Below are 13,514 nucleotides of genomic sequence, written 5' to 3'. Positions count from 1 at the left end.
TCATGTTTTTTGATGAGTCAATTTTGGAAAAGGTGAGGTAGCGGTTGCTAATCCATGGCATGTCTTTTTGGTGATTTTCAAACTTGATCTAAATGTGAGCCCTTATCTAGCACTCTGGCATTGCTTGGTCTAATGGCAATTTGCTATGGGTGGTCAGCACTCTAGCAATTTGTCATGGTGTACTTATCACGGCTACATGGGAGCTTTAATACCGAAAGCTCTCATCAAAAAATGGTGGCTGAGCCATGCTGGCCAACCTGATCTAGGTGAGCCATTCTGGCTGACTTAATTTGTGCGACCCATGCTGGTTGACCCGATCTGGGGGAGCCATGCTGGCCAACCGGATCTAGCCAAGCTCCAAAAATGGTGTCATGGATTGTTGTTTGGTCACATTTTTCATTGAATTGGATTTTTAAGGGATTTGTCCATGCTATCTCAGATTTTGAATGCAGAAGGAGCCTTGCACTAATAGCTTATATAGGAGAGGTGGTTGCCGTGAGCCTCTCCCATGCCCCTTTAATTGATTCAACATTTGTGTCTAGGCAGATCGGATTGTTGGATTTTTAAACGGTGTATGCTGATATTGAATCAATGAAAGGGGCATGTAGCGATCTCTGAGTGCTTTTCCTCGGCTCTCCTTTAGATCATGTTTTTTGATGAATCAATTATGGAAAAGGTGAGGCAGTGGTTGTCGATCCATGGCGTGTCTTTTTGGTGATCTTAAAACTTGATCTAAACGTGAGCCCTTGTCTAGCATTCCGACATTGCTTGGTATAATGGCAATTTTATATGGGTGCTTGGCGCTCTAGCAATTTGTCATGGTTTAGTTATCATGGCTACATGGGAGCTTTAATACCGAAAGCTCTCGATGAAAAATTGTGGCCAAGCCATTTTGGCTAACATTATCTAGGCAAGCCATGCTAGGTGACCCAATCTGGGTGAGCCATTCTGGCCGACCTAATCTGGCTGAGATGATTTCGTCAACCCGATCTGGTCAAGCTCCAAAAATGGTGTCGTGGATGGTTGTTTGGTCAGATTTTTCATTGAATTAGATTTTTAAGGGATTTGTTCATGCTATCACAGATTTTGAATGCAGAAGGAGCCTCACACTAATAGCTTATATAGGAGAGGTGGTTGCCGTGAGCCTCTCCGATGCCCCTTTCATTGATTCAACATTGGTGTCTAGGCAAATTGGATTGTTGGATTTTCAAACGGTGTATGCTGATGTTGAAGCAATGAAAGGGGCATGAAGCGATCTCTAAGTGCTTTTCCTCAACTCTCCTTTAGATCATGTTTTTCGATGACTCAATTCTAGAAAAGGCGAGGCAGCAGTTGCCGATCCATGGCGTTTCTTTTTAATGATTTTAAAACTTGATCTAAACATGAGCTCTTGTCTAGCACTCTGGTGTTGCTTGGTATAATAGTAGTTTTCTATGGGTGCTTGGTGCTCTAGAAATTTATCATGGTGTACTTATCATGGCTACATGGGAGCTTTAATATCAAAAGCTCTCAACAAAAAATGGTGGCCGAGCCATGCTGGCTGACCTGATCTGGGCGAGCCATGCTAGCCAACCCGATCTGGTCGAGCCATTTTCGTCGACTCGATCTTGCCGAGCTCCAAAAATGGTGTCATGGATGGCTGTTTGGTCACATTTTGGATTTGTCTTTGCTATCACAAATTTTGAATGTAGAAGGATCCTTGCACTAATAGCTTATATAGGAGAGGTGGTTTCCGCGAGCCTCTCCCATGCCCCTTTCATTGATTCAACATTGGTGTCTAGGTAGATAGGATTGTTTGATTTTCAAACAGTGTATGCTAATGTTGAATTAATGAAAGGGGCATGAAGTGATCTCTGAGTGCTTTTCCTTGGCTCTCCTTTAGATCATGTTTTTTGATGACTCAATTTTGGAAAAGGTGAGGCAGTGGTTGTCGATCCAGGGCATGTCTTTTTGGTGATTTTAAAACTTGATCTAAATGTGAGCCCTTGTCTAGAACTTTGGTGTTGCTTGGTATAATTGAAATTTTCTATGGGTGCTCAGCACTCTAGCAATTTGTCATGGTGTACTTATTGTGGCTACATGGGAGCTTTAATACCGAAAGCTCTTGGTGGCCCTGCAAACCATTTTTGTCCCTATCTTTTCTATTCAACCTATCCCCAACAAGCTGCTGAGAAAACTCCAAATGTCGAGCTGGTCTCATCCAATGTCAATGTTAATCAACCTAACATCACAAACCCCACCCGTCGACCATGGACACTCCAAATGCCGAGCCAATCTCATCCTCTATCAATGTCAATCAACCTAACATCACAAATCCCATCCAGCTACCATAGACATTCCAAATGTCAAGCCGTTGTTACCATGCCATCCTACTCAAACTCCTAGATGATCAAGGCCAACATTGTGTCCGCTCCTCTCAAGTAAACCTCAAAAAAGGAACCGAGGCAAATGGTATTTTCGAGTCATCCTACCCGATCTGTTCCACATGAGCCGAGCTATTTCGCCCGATCTCCAAAAGTTGGCCATTTCACTACCTTGGCTCCATGAATTCACATCTCCCAACTGATAACAATCTTTTGCTCCTCTTTAGACCTCATTAAAAATAGGGTCGTGGACAGCTGTTTGGTTACATTTTTCAACAATTTGGATTTTGAAGGCATTTGTCGATGTGTTTGCTAATTTGTAATGCAGAGCAAGTGTCACACTAATAGCTTATATAGGAGAGTTGGTTTTCGTGAGCCTCTCCCATGCCGCTCTCATTGATTCAATGCTGATGTCAAGGTGGATGGATATGTCAAATTTTGAAATGGTGGACGCCGACATTGAATCAGTTAAATGGGCATGAAGCCCACCCTCATGGTGCTATTCCTCAACTCTCCTTTAGATCATGTTTTCTTGTCACTCAACTGGCACAATTTTGGAAAAAGATTTTGTAGTGGTTTCCAGCCCTCACCACATCTACTTGGTAATTTTAAAACTTGATCTAAAATAGGAGCCCTCGTCTATCACCTCTGTCTAGTGTTCCTCGGGTATTGCATAAATTTTTGCTATTAGTGCAAATCCCCCAACGAATGCCTACCCTTGGACTCTCTCTTAGATCACCTCCTTCAATCACTCAACCAACATAATTACGGAAGAGACTTTGCAGTGATTTCCATTCTATAGTGCATCTGTTTAGCAATTTTGAAGTTGATCTAATGGCGAGCCCTTGTTTAGCCATGAGGTGGGTGCTTGGTGCTCTAGTAATTTTTTGTGTGCCTATTATGGCTACAATGGGAGAGGTGGTTGCCTTGAACCTCTCCTGTGCCCCTCTCATTGATTCAACACTAGTGTCAAGGCGGATGGATATGTCAGATTTTGAAATGGTGGATGCTGACGATGAATTAATTAGAGGCCCATGAAGCCCACCCTCAAGGTGCTATTCCTCAACTCTCCTTTAGATCATGTTTTCTTTTCACTCAGCTAGCACAATTTTGAAAAAAGGTTTGGCAGCGGTTGCCAGCCCTCACCGCATCTACTTGGTGATTTTAAAACTTGATCTAAAATGGGAGCCCTCATCTAGCACCTCTGTCCAGTGTTGCTCGAGTATTGCATAAATTTTTTCTATTGGCACGAGTCCCCCAATGAATGCCTACCCTTGGACTCTCTCTTAGATCACCTTCTTCGATCACTTGACTGACACAATTATGGAAGAGACTTGGCAGCGGTTGACATTCTATAGTGTGTCAGTTCTGTGATTTCAAAGTTGATCTAATGGCAAGCCCTTGTCTACCCATGAGGTGGGTGCTTGGTGCTCTAGCATTTTTTTGTGAGCCTATCACAGCTATAATGGGAGAGGTGGTTGCCACAAGCCTCTCCCATGCCCCTCTCATTGATTCAACATCGGTGTCAAGGTGGATGGATATGTCAGATTTTGAAATGATCGACATTGACATTGAATCAATTAGAGGGGCATGAAGCCCACCTTGAGGTGTTATTCCTTGACTCTCCTTTAGATCATGTTTTCTTGTCACTCAGCTGGTGCAATTTTGGAAAAAGGTTTGGTAGCAGTTGCTAGCCCTCATCACATCTACTTGGTGATTTTAAAACTTCATCTAAAATGAATGCCTACCCTTGGACTATCTCTTAGATCACCTTCTTCAATTACTTGACCGACATAATTACGACAGAGACTTGGCAACGGTTACCATGCTACAATGCGTCTGTTTAACTATTTTTAAGTTGATCTAATAGCAAGCCCTTGTCCAGCTATGAGGTGGGTGCTTGGTGCTCTAGCAATTTTTTGTGTGCCTATTGTAGCTACAATGTGAGCTTTGATAATAAAAGCCCTCGATGACCCTCCCCAATAGAATTAGTGTTGGTGTTCAAGAAAGACCCGTTATTCAGATTTTGAATATTGGGACCAACATCGTTTCTATTGGGAGGGCCGTGAAGCCATCTCGATTGCTATGCAAGGGCTCTCTCCCCAAATTCATTCTCTTTGCAATAACTTCTTTGGCACAAAATTTTCAGAATGGTTCAGCAATGGTTGTCATTCTAATGGTGCCCTTGTGGTGGTTGTCTAGGTAGTGATCTGAAGGGCAAGCCATCATCTAGCAGTTGGTTTGCACATCACAAGTGAGAAGGGAGACATTGTTTTCAAAAGCTCCCCATGGCCATTCGATTAGAAGAGCCGAATCTTGTGTCTAGAATTTGGGATGTTTGTGCAAGTGAGTAGGGGAGCTTCTCTTATCAAAACCTCTCGATGGCATTTGAATATAGACCTAGTGCTGACGATATCGATCGTTACAAGCCTTTGATTCTAAATTTGTTCAGCTAACATTGGTTTTTTTAAGAGATGTGTACGAAAGCACATCCTAATTGCTATGTTGGAGCTCCCTAAGGTTACCTCTGTGCAACCTGATCAACACAACATTGTGCTTGGTTTGACAGTGGTTGTCATTCCAATGTGTCATCAGGATGTCTTGGAAAGTGGTCTTTCAAGGGTGAGCTCGCATCTAGCACTTGGATTGTGTGTCATCACAAGTGAATGAGGAGATCTTTCTATGAATGAGGGCATGGTGATTGCAAGATAAAATTGACTTAGTCGGAGCATTTTCCTTGGGCCATTGTGACGACCTTGCAATTTCTCTTTAATTGCAACCTATGTTTATGTAGTAGCAGAGTTTTCATGTAAGATTGGCCTTGTTCTTGATAGTTCTAGGAGATGACTTCTGGAACTTTTGGATTGGGCCCCTTCAAGGTGAAATTCATCCAGTTTATTGGATGAGCTTGATGTGCTTTTATCTATTCTAAGAGGGTAATGATGGTCATTAATCTGTGGCGGTAAGTATATCCCATTTGGTAATCGCAATGACAGAGCTGGTGGGAAGTACTTGTCACTTTGCTTTGTTGGATACCCTATATGTAGGTGTCTACATGGCTTGCAACACACTACACATTTGGTGTTAGATTCTAATATGTGCTTGTTGTTGAGTGTATGGAGTTTTATCTTTTAGCCAAGGGCTCCATCTCTTGGCATGTTCTATCATTGCATTTTTATCCTGCCCGGATGACAAGAAGGAAAGAGATGGTTGCACGGGTGCATTGCATGATGTCCCTAATTTCATCAAGGGTCCACTCTCCACCCTATGTTTTTCCTGATTGGTAGAGTCTTTGGATTGAGAGGGGGGCCGACAAAAGGTTTGGTTGCTGCATAATTTATTTGCTAGTGCATTCTTGGTGCATGCTCATCTCTTCACTGTCTCATTCTACAGAAGTGCATGGCACTGTCGTGACAACTTTTGTGGTCTGGGCCAGTAGAAGCATAGAGTATTACCATTAATTTTTTTTTGGATGTGGAAACTCTCCATGCCCTGTCCTGCACGTGCGATCCAAACGACTGCGGCTCATGGGTTTTGTGGTAGATACTCTCCTTTAGCTTCCCCCTAAAGAGAGTGTTTGATGTTTGCATTGTGTGAAAAAAAAGCCCAAGGTATTTCATCTCTCTTCAGATGCAAAATTCTAGGAGGGCTTGTTGAAGTATGGCTGTTTATATGGGGTGCACCAAAAAGTGTGTAGGGGGCATATGCCTGGGAAATGGATGTCTCTGAGTGTCCCTACTCGGTTGCATGCGTAGTGTACATCTTTGTATTATGACTCTACTGTGAGCATTTATGATTTGAGCATTTTGGGGGAACAAGTTTCGTATGAGATGTTCTTCTTAGGCTTGTGTGAACTAGAGTGCTCATCTTTACAATGCTCCATCAAGTGTAGGTGCAATGTGTCTGTCTAGGGGAAGAAACCGTACGAATGCTTTTTGCTAAGATGTGGGTGCTCATGGGTGGTTCCCTTGTGGTGTAGTTCTTCAATATGTGCATCTGCATGAGATTGAAGCTTGTTCAACAACACTAGTGTGAGTGTTCACCCATAGGAACTTTTTTGTACCTGCTCTGGCAGATCATGTGTCATGGGGAACGGTTAGCGAGGTTGTGCTGCGAAAGGAGATATTTTCCAGAGGCTAGACATGTCTATGTATGTGGGTGGGCTCTCATCACCTATAAATGTGTGTAGGGGGTGTTATACATGATTCCCTTGAGTGGCCTTATAACTAAGGTGGTCACGTGCATAGTAAAGCCCCCGCCAATCGCATAACTAGCCATGTTTTTGACTTGGATGACCCTTCACCCTTCAGCACAATGGTCTCCGTTGGCACTTTGGCAACTAGCTCTTCGTCATGGCAAAATGTTTGATGTGATTGAGAAGGCTTTAGTCTATGCAGGTGCACCTCAATAGGTGTGTAGGAGACATATTCCTAGGAAATGGATGTCTCTGAGTGGCCTTACAATTGAGGTGGCTACGTGTGTGGTGCATCTTGTATAGACTGGAGGCTTCTTTCTGAGTAGTGGCGATTGTGAGGTCAAGGGTAAAGGGTTCTGTATGAGATGTTCTTCCCAAGTGCCTATGAACTGAGGCTCCGTGTTTGGCCCTCTTTGGTTGATGATGGGATACCTTCCTCTTGTGTGAAATCTTTGAGCATTGCGAGTCCTGCTTGTGCTGTGAACGTCATTCTTGTTGCTTGTATGGTGGATTATGTTTGGATGCATGATGGAGCGAATGCAAATTTTGGTTTCCCATCACGGTAGGCATCCCTTGGCTATAGCAGGTCTTGAGGGTCCCCTTGTTGTTAGAAGCTACCTGGTCGATCCTGCTAGTAGTCATATGCTTGTCTCAAAGATTAAGCCATGCATGTCTAAGTATGAACTATTTCAGACTGCAAAACTGCGGATGGCTCATTAAATCAGTTATAGTTTCTTTGATGGTACTTTTCTACTTAGATAACCGTAGTAATTATAGAATTAATATGTGCACCAAATCCTGATTCTTAGAAGGGATGCATTTATTAGATAAAAGGCTGGTGTGGGCTCGCTCGCTATTTTGGTGATTCATGTTAATTTGCCGGATCGCATGGCCTTTGTGCTGGCAATACTTCATTCAAATTTCTGCCCTATCAACTTTCAATGGTAGGATAGAGGCCTACCATGGTGGTGATAGGTGACAAAGAATTAGGGTTTGATTTCAAAGAGGGAGCTTGAGAAATGACTACCACATCTAAGGAAGGCAACAGGCGTGCAAATTACCCAATCCTGACATGGGGAGGTAGTGACAATAAATAACAATACTGGGCTCATCGAGTATGGTAATTGGAATGAGTACAATCTAAATCCCTTAAGGAGGATCCATTGGAGGGCAAGTCTGGTGCTAGCAACCATGGTAATTCCAGCTCCAATAGCATATATTTAAGTTGTTGCAGTTAAAAAGCTCATAGTTGGACCTTGGGTCGTCACAGTTGGTCCACCTTTTGGGTGTGCACTGGCCCTCATGTCCCTTCTTTTGGCGGTGTGTTCCTAGCCTTAATTGGCTAGGTCGCAGTTTTGGTGCCATTACTTTGAAAAAATTAGAGTGCTCAAAGCAAGGCTACGCTTTGAATACATTAGCATGGAATAATGCGATAGGAGTTCGGTCCTATTCTGTTGGCCTTCAAGATTGGAGTAATGATTAATAGGGACTGTCGAGGGCATTCGTATTTCATTTTCAGAGGTGAAATTCTTGGATTTATGGAAGATGAACCACTGCGAAAGCATTTTCCAAGGATGTTTTCATTAATCAAGAATGAAAGTTGGGGGCTCGAGTCATCAATGAGGAATTACTAGTAAGCATGAGTCATCAGCTCGCATTAACTACATCCCTGCCCTTTGTACACATCGCTTGTCACTCCTACAGATTGAATGATCTGGTGAAGTGTTTGGATCATGGCAATGATGGTAGTTCCTTTCGACGACATCGTAAGAAGTTCATTGAACCTTATCATTTAGAGGAAGGAGAAGATGTAACAAGGTTACCGTAGGTGAACTTGCGGTAGGATCATTGTTGGTTCAAGACCCTAAATTGTGTAGGCAATAGAGCTAGCCTCCTCCCTACCCCCAAAATCTCTGTGACATGTAGACACTTGGCCCTTCAGTGATGTGCTAGATGGCTAAGCTATGGGTCTAGCACCATTGAGGTCGAGGGTCACATCGAATGCCATGATCGAAAGCGTGGATTCCCCGTGGGGTGAAGAAGAGACTTGGATGCAATCTAGATTAGGATCGGTGCCTTCGAGTGATGTCTTCATAAGAGTGAGAGGTCTCTGCTTGGTTGTAGTTCAGAGGGGGTCTAGGCCTCATCTCCCTTTGAGATTTCATGGTCCAATCACATGCGAGGCACTATGCCAGGGATCCGTCATTTTGACAACGGTAAGTCTGGAATGCCACAACCCCTCGTTGCCTTGCCCAGGTGTGTTGACTCATCACTTGGAGCGTTGTATGTTTAGGATGGGTGCACTCACATGATTTGCAAGGTAGGGGCCCCATCCACTAACATGGCTCTCCCATGCATTGACTCCCATTTTTGAAAGGTGATGGGGTAGGGACACACCACAACATTCCTCGTCGCACCCATTGGGTGCTTGAGGTTTGGGATGTGTCAACACCCAACACACAGGTGCATCGCGCACCTTAGAAATCCAAAGAATGAAGCATGACCTAGCGCCTTGCACTCTTGGGTCATCAAAAGGAAAAAAATAACAAAATCATGACTCTCGGCAACGGATATCTTGCCTCTTGCCATGATGAAGAATGTAGCAAAATGTGATACTTAGTGTGAATTGCAAAATCCCATGAATGATCAAGTCTCTGAACGCAAGTTGTGCCTGAGGCCTCGGCCAAGGGCACATCTTCTTGGGCATTGTACTAAAAAATTGCCCTCCCTAGCGAGGAGCAGAGATGGCCATCCATGTCCGCAAGTGGCATGGTCAGCTGAAATGAGCACAAGATCCGTCGATCTGTTGCGACGAGCGGTGGCTCACAAAGGCCAGCATTGGTTTGTGCTAATTGAACGATTCCTCACAAGGAACTTTATTTTGGGTTCAGCGGCCCACCACAGTGTGGGCATGCTGCATCTCTACCACGTCCCTAAGTCAGGCATGAATACCTACTGAGTTTAAGCATATCAATAAGCAGAGGAAAAGAAACTTACCAAGATTCCCCTAGTAATGGCGAGTGAACCAAGAAGAGCCCAACATGAAAATTGAAAGCCGCGCCTGCCAAATTGTAGTCTATACAAGCATCCTTAGTGATAGACAAGGCCCAAGTCCCCTGGAAGGGGGTGCCAAAGAGGGTGAGAGCCTCGTCAGGCCCAGACCCTATCACACCATGAGGCGCTATCGGTGAGTCGGGTTGTTTGGGAATGTAGCCCTAATCGGGTGGTAAATTCTGTCCAAGGCTAAATACGAGCGAGAGACTGATATCGAACAAGTACCACAAGGGAAAAATGAAAAGGAATTTAAAAAGAGAATTAAAGAGTGCTTGAAATTGTCGAGAGGGAAGCAGATGGAGGTCGGCGATGTACCCCAGTCAGATGCGGAACAGTGTGAGCCGGTCCACCACTCGATTCAGGGGACGTGCCAGCATGGGCTGTTGTGGTGGCACAAGCACGACCTTCTGGTTGCACAAATACTTTTGTTGCACCAATCAAGGAGTGAAGCACACACCTTTTCAGTGGGCTCTTAGGCATGTGTGCACTCGTGGCATTGGCCAACGGGCTTTCCATCTGACCCATCTTGAAACATGGACCAAGGAGTCTAACATGTGTGCGAGTTGGAGGGTTGGAAAAACCCACGAGGCACAAAGAAGCTGACTGGCAAGATCCCCTCTTGGGGGGTGTACTGCCAACTGACCTTGATCTTCTATGAAGGGTTCAAGTGCGAGCACACCTGTTGGGACTTGAAAGATGGTGAACTATGCCTAAGCAGGGTGAAGCCAGAGGAAACTCTGGTGGAGGTTCACATCGATACTGATGTGCAAATCATTTTTTTGACTTGGGTATAGGGTTGAAAGACTAATTGAATCATCTAGTAGTTGGTTTCTTTCAAAGTTTCCCTTAGGATAGCTAGAACTCATGTGCGAGTTTTATCGAGTAAAGCAAATGATTAGAGGCATCAAGGGCGTAATGCCCTTAACCTATTCTCAAACTTTAAATAGGTAAGTTGGCCCAGCTACTCTATTGAGCAGCACCACAAAATCGTGAGCTCCAAGTGGCAAACTGGCAATGCAGGATGAACCAAAAGTCGAGTTATGGTGCCAAATTGCACACTAACCTAGATTCTACAAAGGGTGTTGGTTGATTAAGATAGCAGGACGATGGTCATGGAAGTGGAAATCCGCTAAGGAGTGTGTAACAACTCACCTGCCAAATCAACTAGCTCCGAAAATGGATGGCGCTAAAGTGCGCAACCTATACTCGATCGTCGGGGCAAGTGCCAGGCTCCAATGAGTAGGAGGACATGGGGGTTGTTGCAAAACCTTGGGCATGAGCCTGGGTGGACCGGCCCCTAGTGCAGATCTTGGTGATAGTAGCAAATATTTAAATGAGAACTTTGAAGACTGAAGTGGGGAGAGGTTCCATGTGAATAGCACTTGGACATGGGTTAGTCGATCCTAAGAGATGGGGAAACCTTGTTTCAAGGGTGCACTTTGGATGATCATCGAAAGGGAATAGGGTTAATATTCTTGAACTAGGATGTGGCAGTAGATAGCAACGTTAGGAAATCTAGAGATGTCGACAGGGGCCCCAGGAAGAGTTATCATTTCTTTTTAACAACCTACCCACCCTGAAATCAGTTCAACCAAAGATAGGGTCCAGTGGCTGGAAGAGCACTGCATGTCCTATGATGTCTGGTGCACCTTTGGAAGCCCTTGAAAATCTAGAGGACTGAGTACCATTCACACCCAGTCATACTCATAATCGCATCAGGTCTCCAAGGTGAATAGCCTCTGGTCAATAGAATAATGTAGGTAAGGGAAGTCAGCAAAATGGATCTATAACTTCAAGAAAAGGATTGGCTTTGAGGGCTGGGCCTAGGGATTTATGCCCCAAATTGGTGGGCTATTGGCAGCCTGCCCAAGCTGCTCCCATGGTGACTGCGAGCCGTCGCGTGCCGATCAGGCGATGGACACAGGATGCCCCCTTCAAAGGGCTTTCCCTAGGTGGTGAACAATCAACTCAAAACTGGTATAGACAAGGGGAATCCGACTATTTAATTAAAATAAAGAATTGCAATGGTCCCTGTGGATGCTAATGCAATGTGATTTTTTCCCAGTGCTCTGAATGTTAAAGTGAAGAAATTCAACCAAGCACGGGTAAATGGCGAGAGTAATTATGACTCTCCTAAGGTAGCCAAATGCCTCGTCATCTAATTAGTGACATGCATGAATGGATTAATGAGATTCCCACTATCCCTATCTACTATCTAGAGAAACCACAGCCAAGGGAATGGGCTTGGTGGAATTAGCAGGGAAAGAAGACCTTGTTGAGCTTGACTCTAGTACAACTTTGTGAAATGACTTGAGAGGTGTAGAATAAGTGGGAGCTTTTAGGCACAAGTGAAATACCACTACTTTTAACATTATTTTACTTATTTCATGAGGCAGGGATTGGGCAATGCCCCTATTTTTGGCCTTAAGGTACATCTAGGTATGCTAATCCGCACAGAAGACATTATCAGGTGGGGAGTTTGGCTGGGGCAGCACATCTGTTAAAAGATAACGTAGGTGTCCTAAGATGAGCTCAACAAGAATAGAAATCTAATGTGGAACAAAAGGGTAAAAGCTCATTTGATTTTGATTTTTAGTATGAATGTAAACCGTGAAAGCGTGGCCTATCGATCCTTTAGACTTTCAAAATTTGAAGCTAGAGGTTTCAAAAAAGTTACCACAAGGATAACTAGCTTGTGGCAGCCAAGCGTTTATAGCAACGTTGCTTTTTGATCCTTCGATGTTGGCTCTTCCTATCATTGTGAAGTAGAATTCACCAAGTGTTGGATTGTTCACCCACCAATAGGGAATGTGAGCTAGGTTTAGACAATCATGAGATAGGTTAGTTTTACCCTACTGATGATCCATGCCATGATAGTAATTCAGCTTAGTATGAGAGGAACCATTGATTCACACATTTGGTCATCGCACTTGGTTGAAAAGCCAGTGGCGCAAAGCTATCGTATGTAAGATTATGACTGAATGCCTCTATGTTAGAATTCATGCTAGATGCAGCACATATCTCTCTTTGATTGCTTCATGACCCGTAGTAGGGGTGCTCTTGCACTCCCAGGGGCCCATGTCATTGGCCATCTCCGATCGGTGCATTAGCCCATTGGAGCAACCTTAGATATTAATTTCAAGCGATCGACGAGAAGAATCTTTTGCAGACGACTTAAATAAGTGATGGGGTATTGTAAGTGGCAAAGTGGCCTTGCTGCCATGATCCACTAAGATTCTGCCCTCTGTCACCTTGATTTGTAAAACCCTTTTCAACTTTGAAGCGGGTAGGTTTGTAATTTTTGCAAGGGTGAGAAAATCTTCCAAGTGCGAAATTTTGGATGGGTGGGGTTTGCGAATTTTTTCGTGAGGGCACAAAAATCTCTTGGGTGCCAAATTCTTGGTGGGTGGGGTTTGTAATTTGTGCGAGTGTGGGAAAATCTCCCAAGTGCCAAATTCCCGGCGGGTGGGGTTTTGTAAAAATTTCCGCGAGGGTGAAAAAATCTCCCAAGTGCCAAATTCTCGACAGGTGGCGTTTGTAATTTCTACCAGGACAAAAAAATCTCCCAAGTGCCAAATTTTGAGGGGGTGGGGTTTTGCGAAAATTTCCACGAGTGCGAAAAAATCTTCCAAGTTCCAAATTCTCGACGGGTGGGGTTTTGTAAAAATTTTCGCGAGGGCAAAAAAATCTCCCAAGTGCCAAATTCTTGATGGGTGGGGCTTTGTAAAAAATTTCTGCAAGGGCAAAAAAATCTCCCAAGTGCCAAATTCTCGGCGGGTGGGGTTTGTAATTTGTGTGAGGGCGGGAAAATCTTCCAGGTGCCAAATTTTGAGCGAGTGGGGTTTACAATTTTCATGAGGGAAAAAAAATCTCCCAGGTGCCAAATTCTCGACAGGTGGAGT

At 44.1% G+C, this 13,514-nt stretch overlaps 2 non-coding genes and 1 pseudogene across 2 annotated transcripts; all 3 read left to right on the top strand.

Annotated features, from left to right (window-relative positions):
- The first annotated feature begins 7,173 nt into the window (after nt 1-7,173).
- Nucleotides 7,174-8,409, top strand: LOC149573861 (18S ribosomal RNA; annotated as a pseudogene).
- A 704-nt stretch (nt 8,410-9,113) lies between these two features.
- Nucleotides 9,114-9,267, top strand: LOC149573860 (5.8S ribosomal RNA). The gene has a single exon (XR_016361348.1). It is a non-coding gene; the product is annotated as a 5.8S ribosomal RNA (ribosomal RNA).
- Nucleotides 9,268-9,486: 219 nt separating this feature from the next.
- LOC149573859 (25S ribosomal RNA) lies at nt 9,487-12,873 on the top strand. The gene has a single exon (XR_016361060.1). It is a non-coding gene; the product is annotated as a 25S ribosomal RNA (ribosomal RNA).
- Nucleotides 12,874-13,514: the final 641 nt, after the last annotated feature.

This window comes from Cupressus sempervirens, chromosome 2 (genome assembly GCF_028749045.1).
Source record: "Cupressus sempervirens isolate cs-2001-9-10 chromosome 2, ASM2874904v1, whole genome shotgun sequence".
NCBI lineage: Eukaryota > Viridiplantae > Streptophyta > Pinopsida > Cupressales > Cupressaceae > Cupressus > Cupressus sempervirens.
Note: the sequence above shows the minus strand (reverse complement) of the source record. Positions and strands in the feature narration are given on the sequence as shown.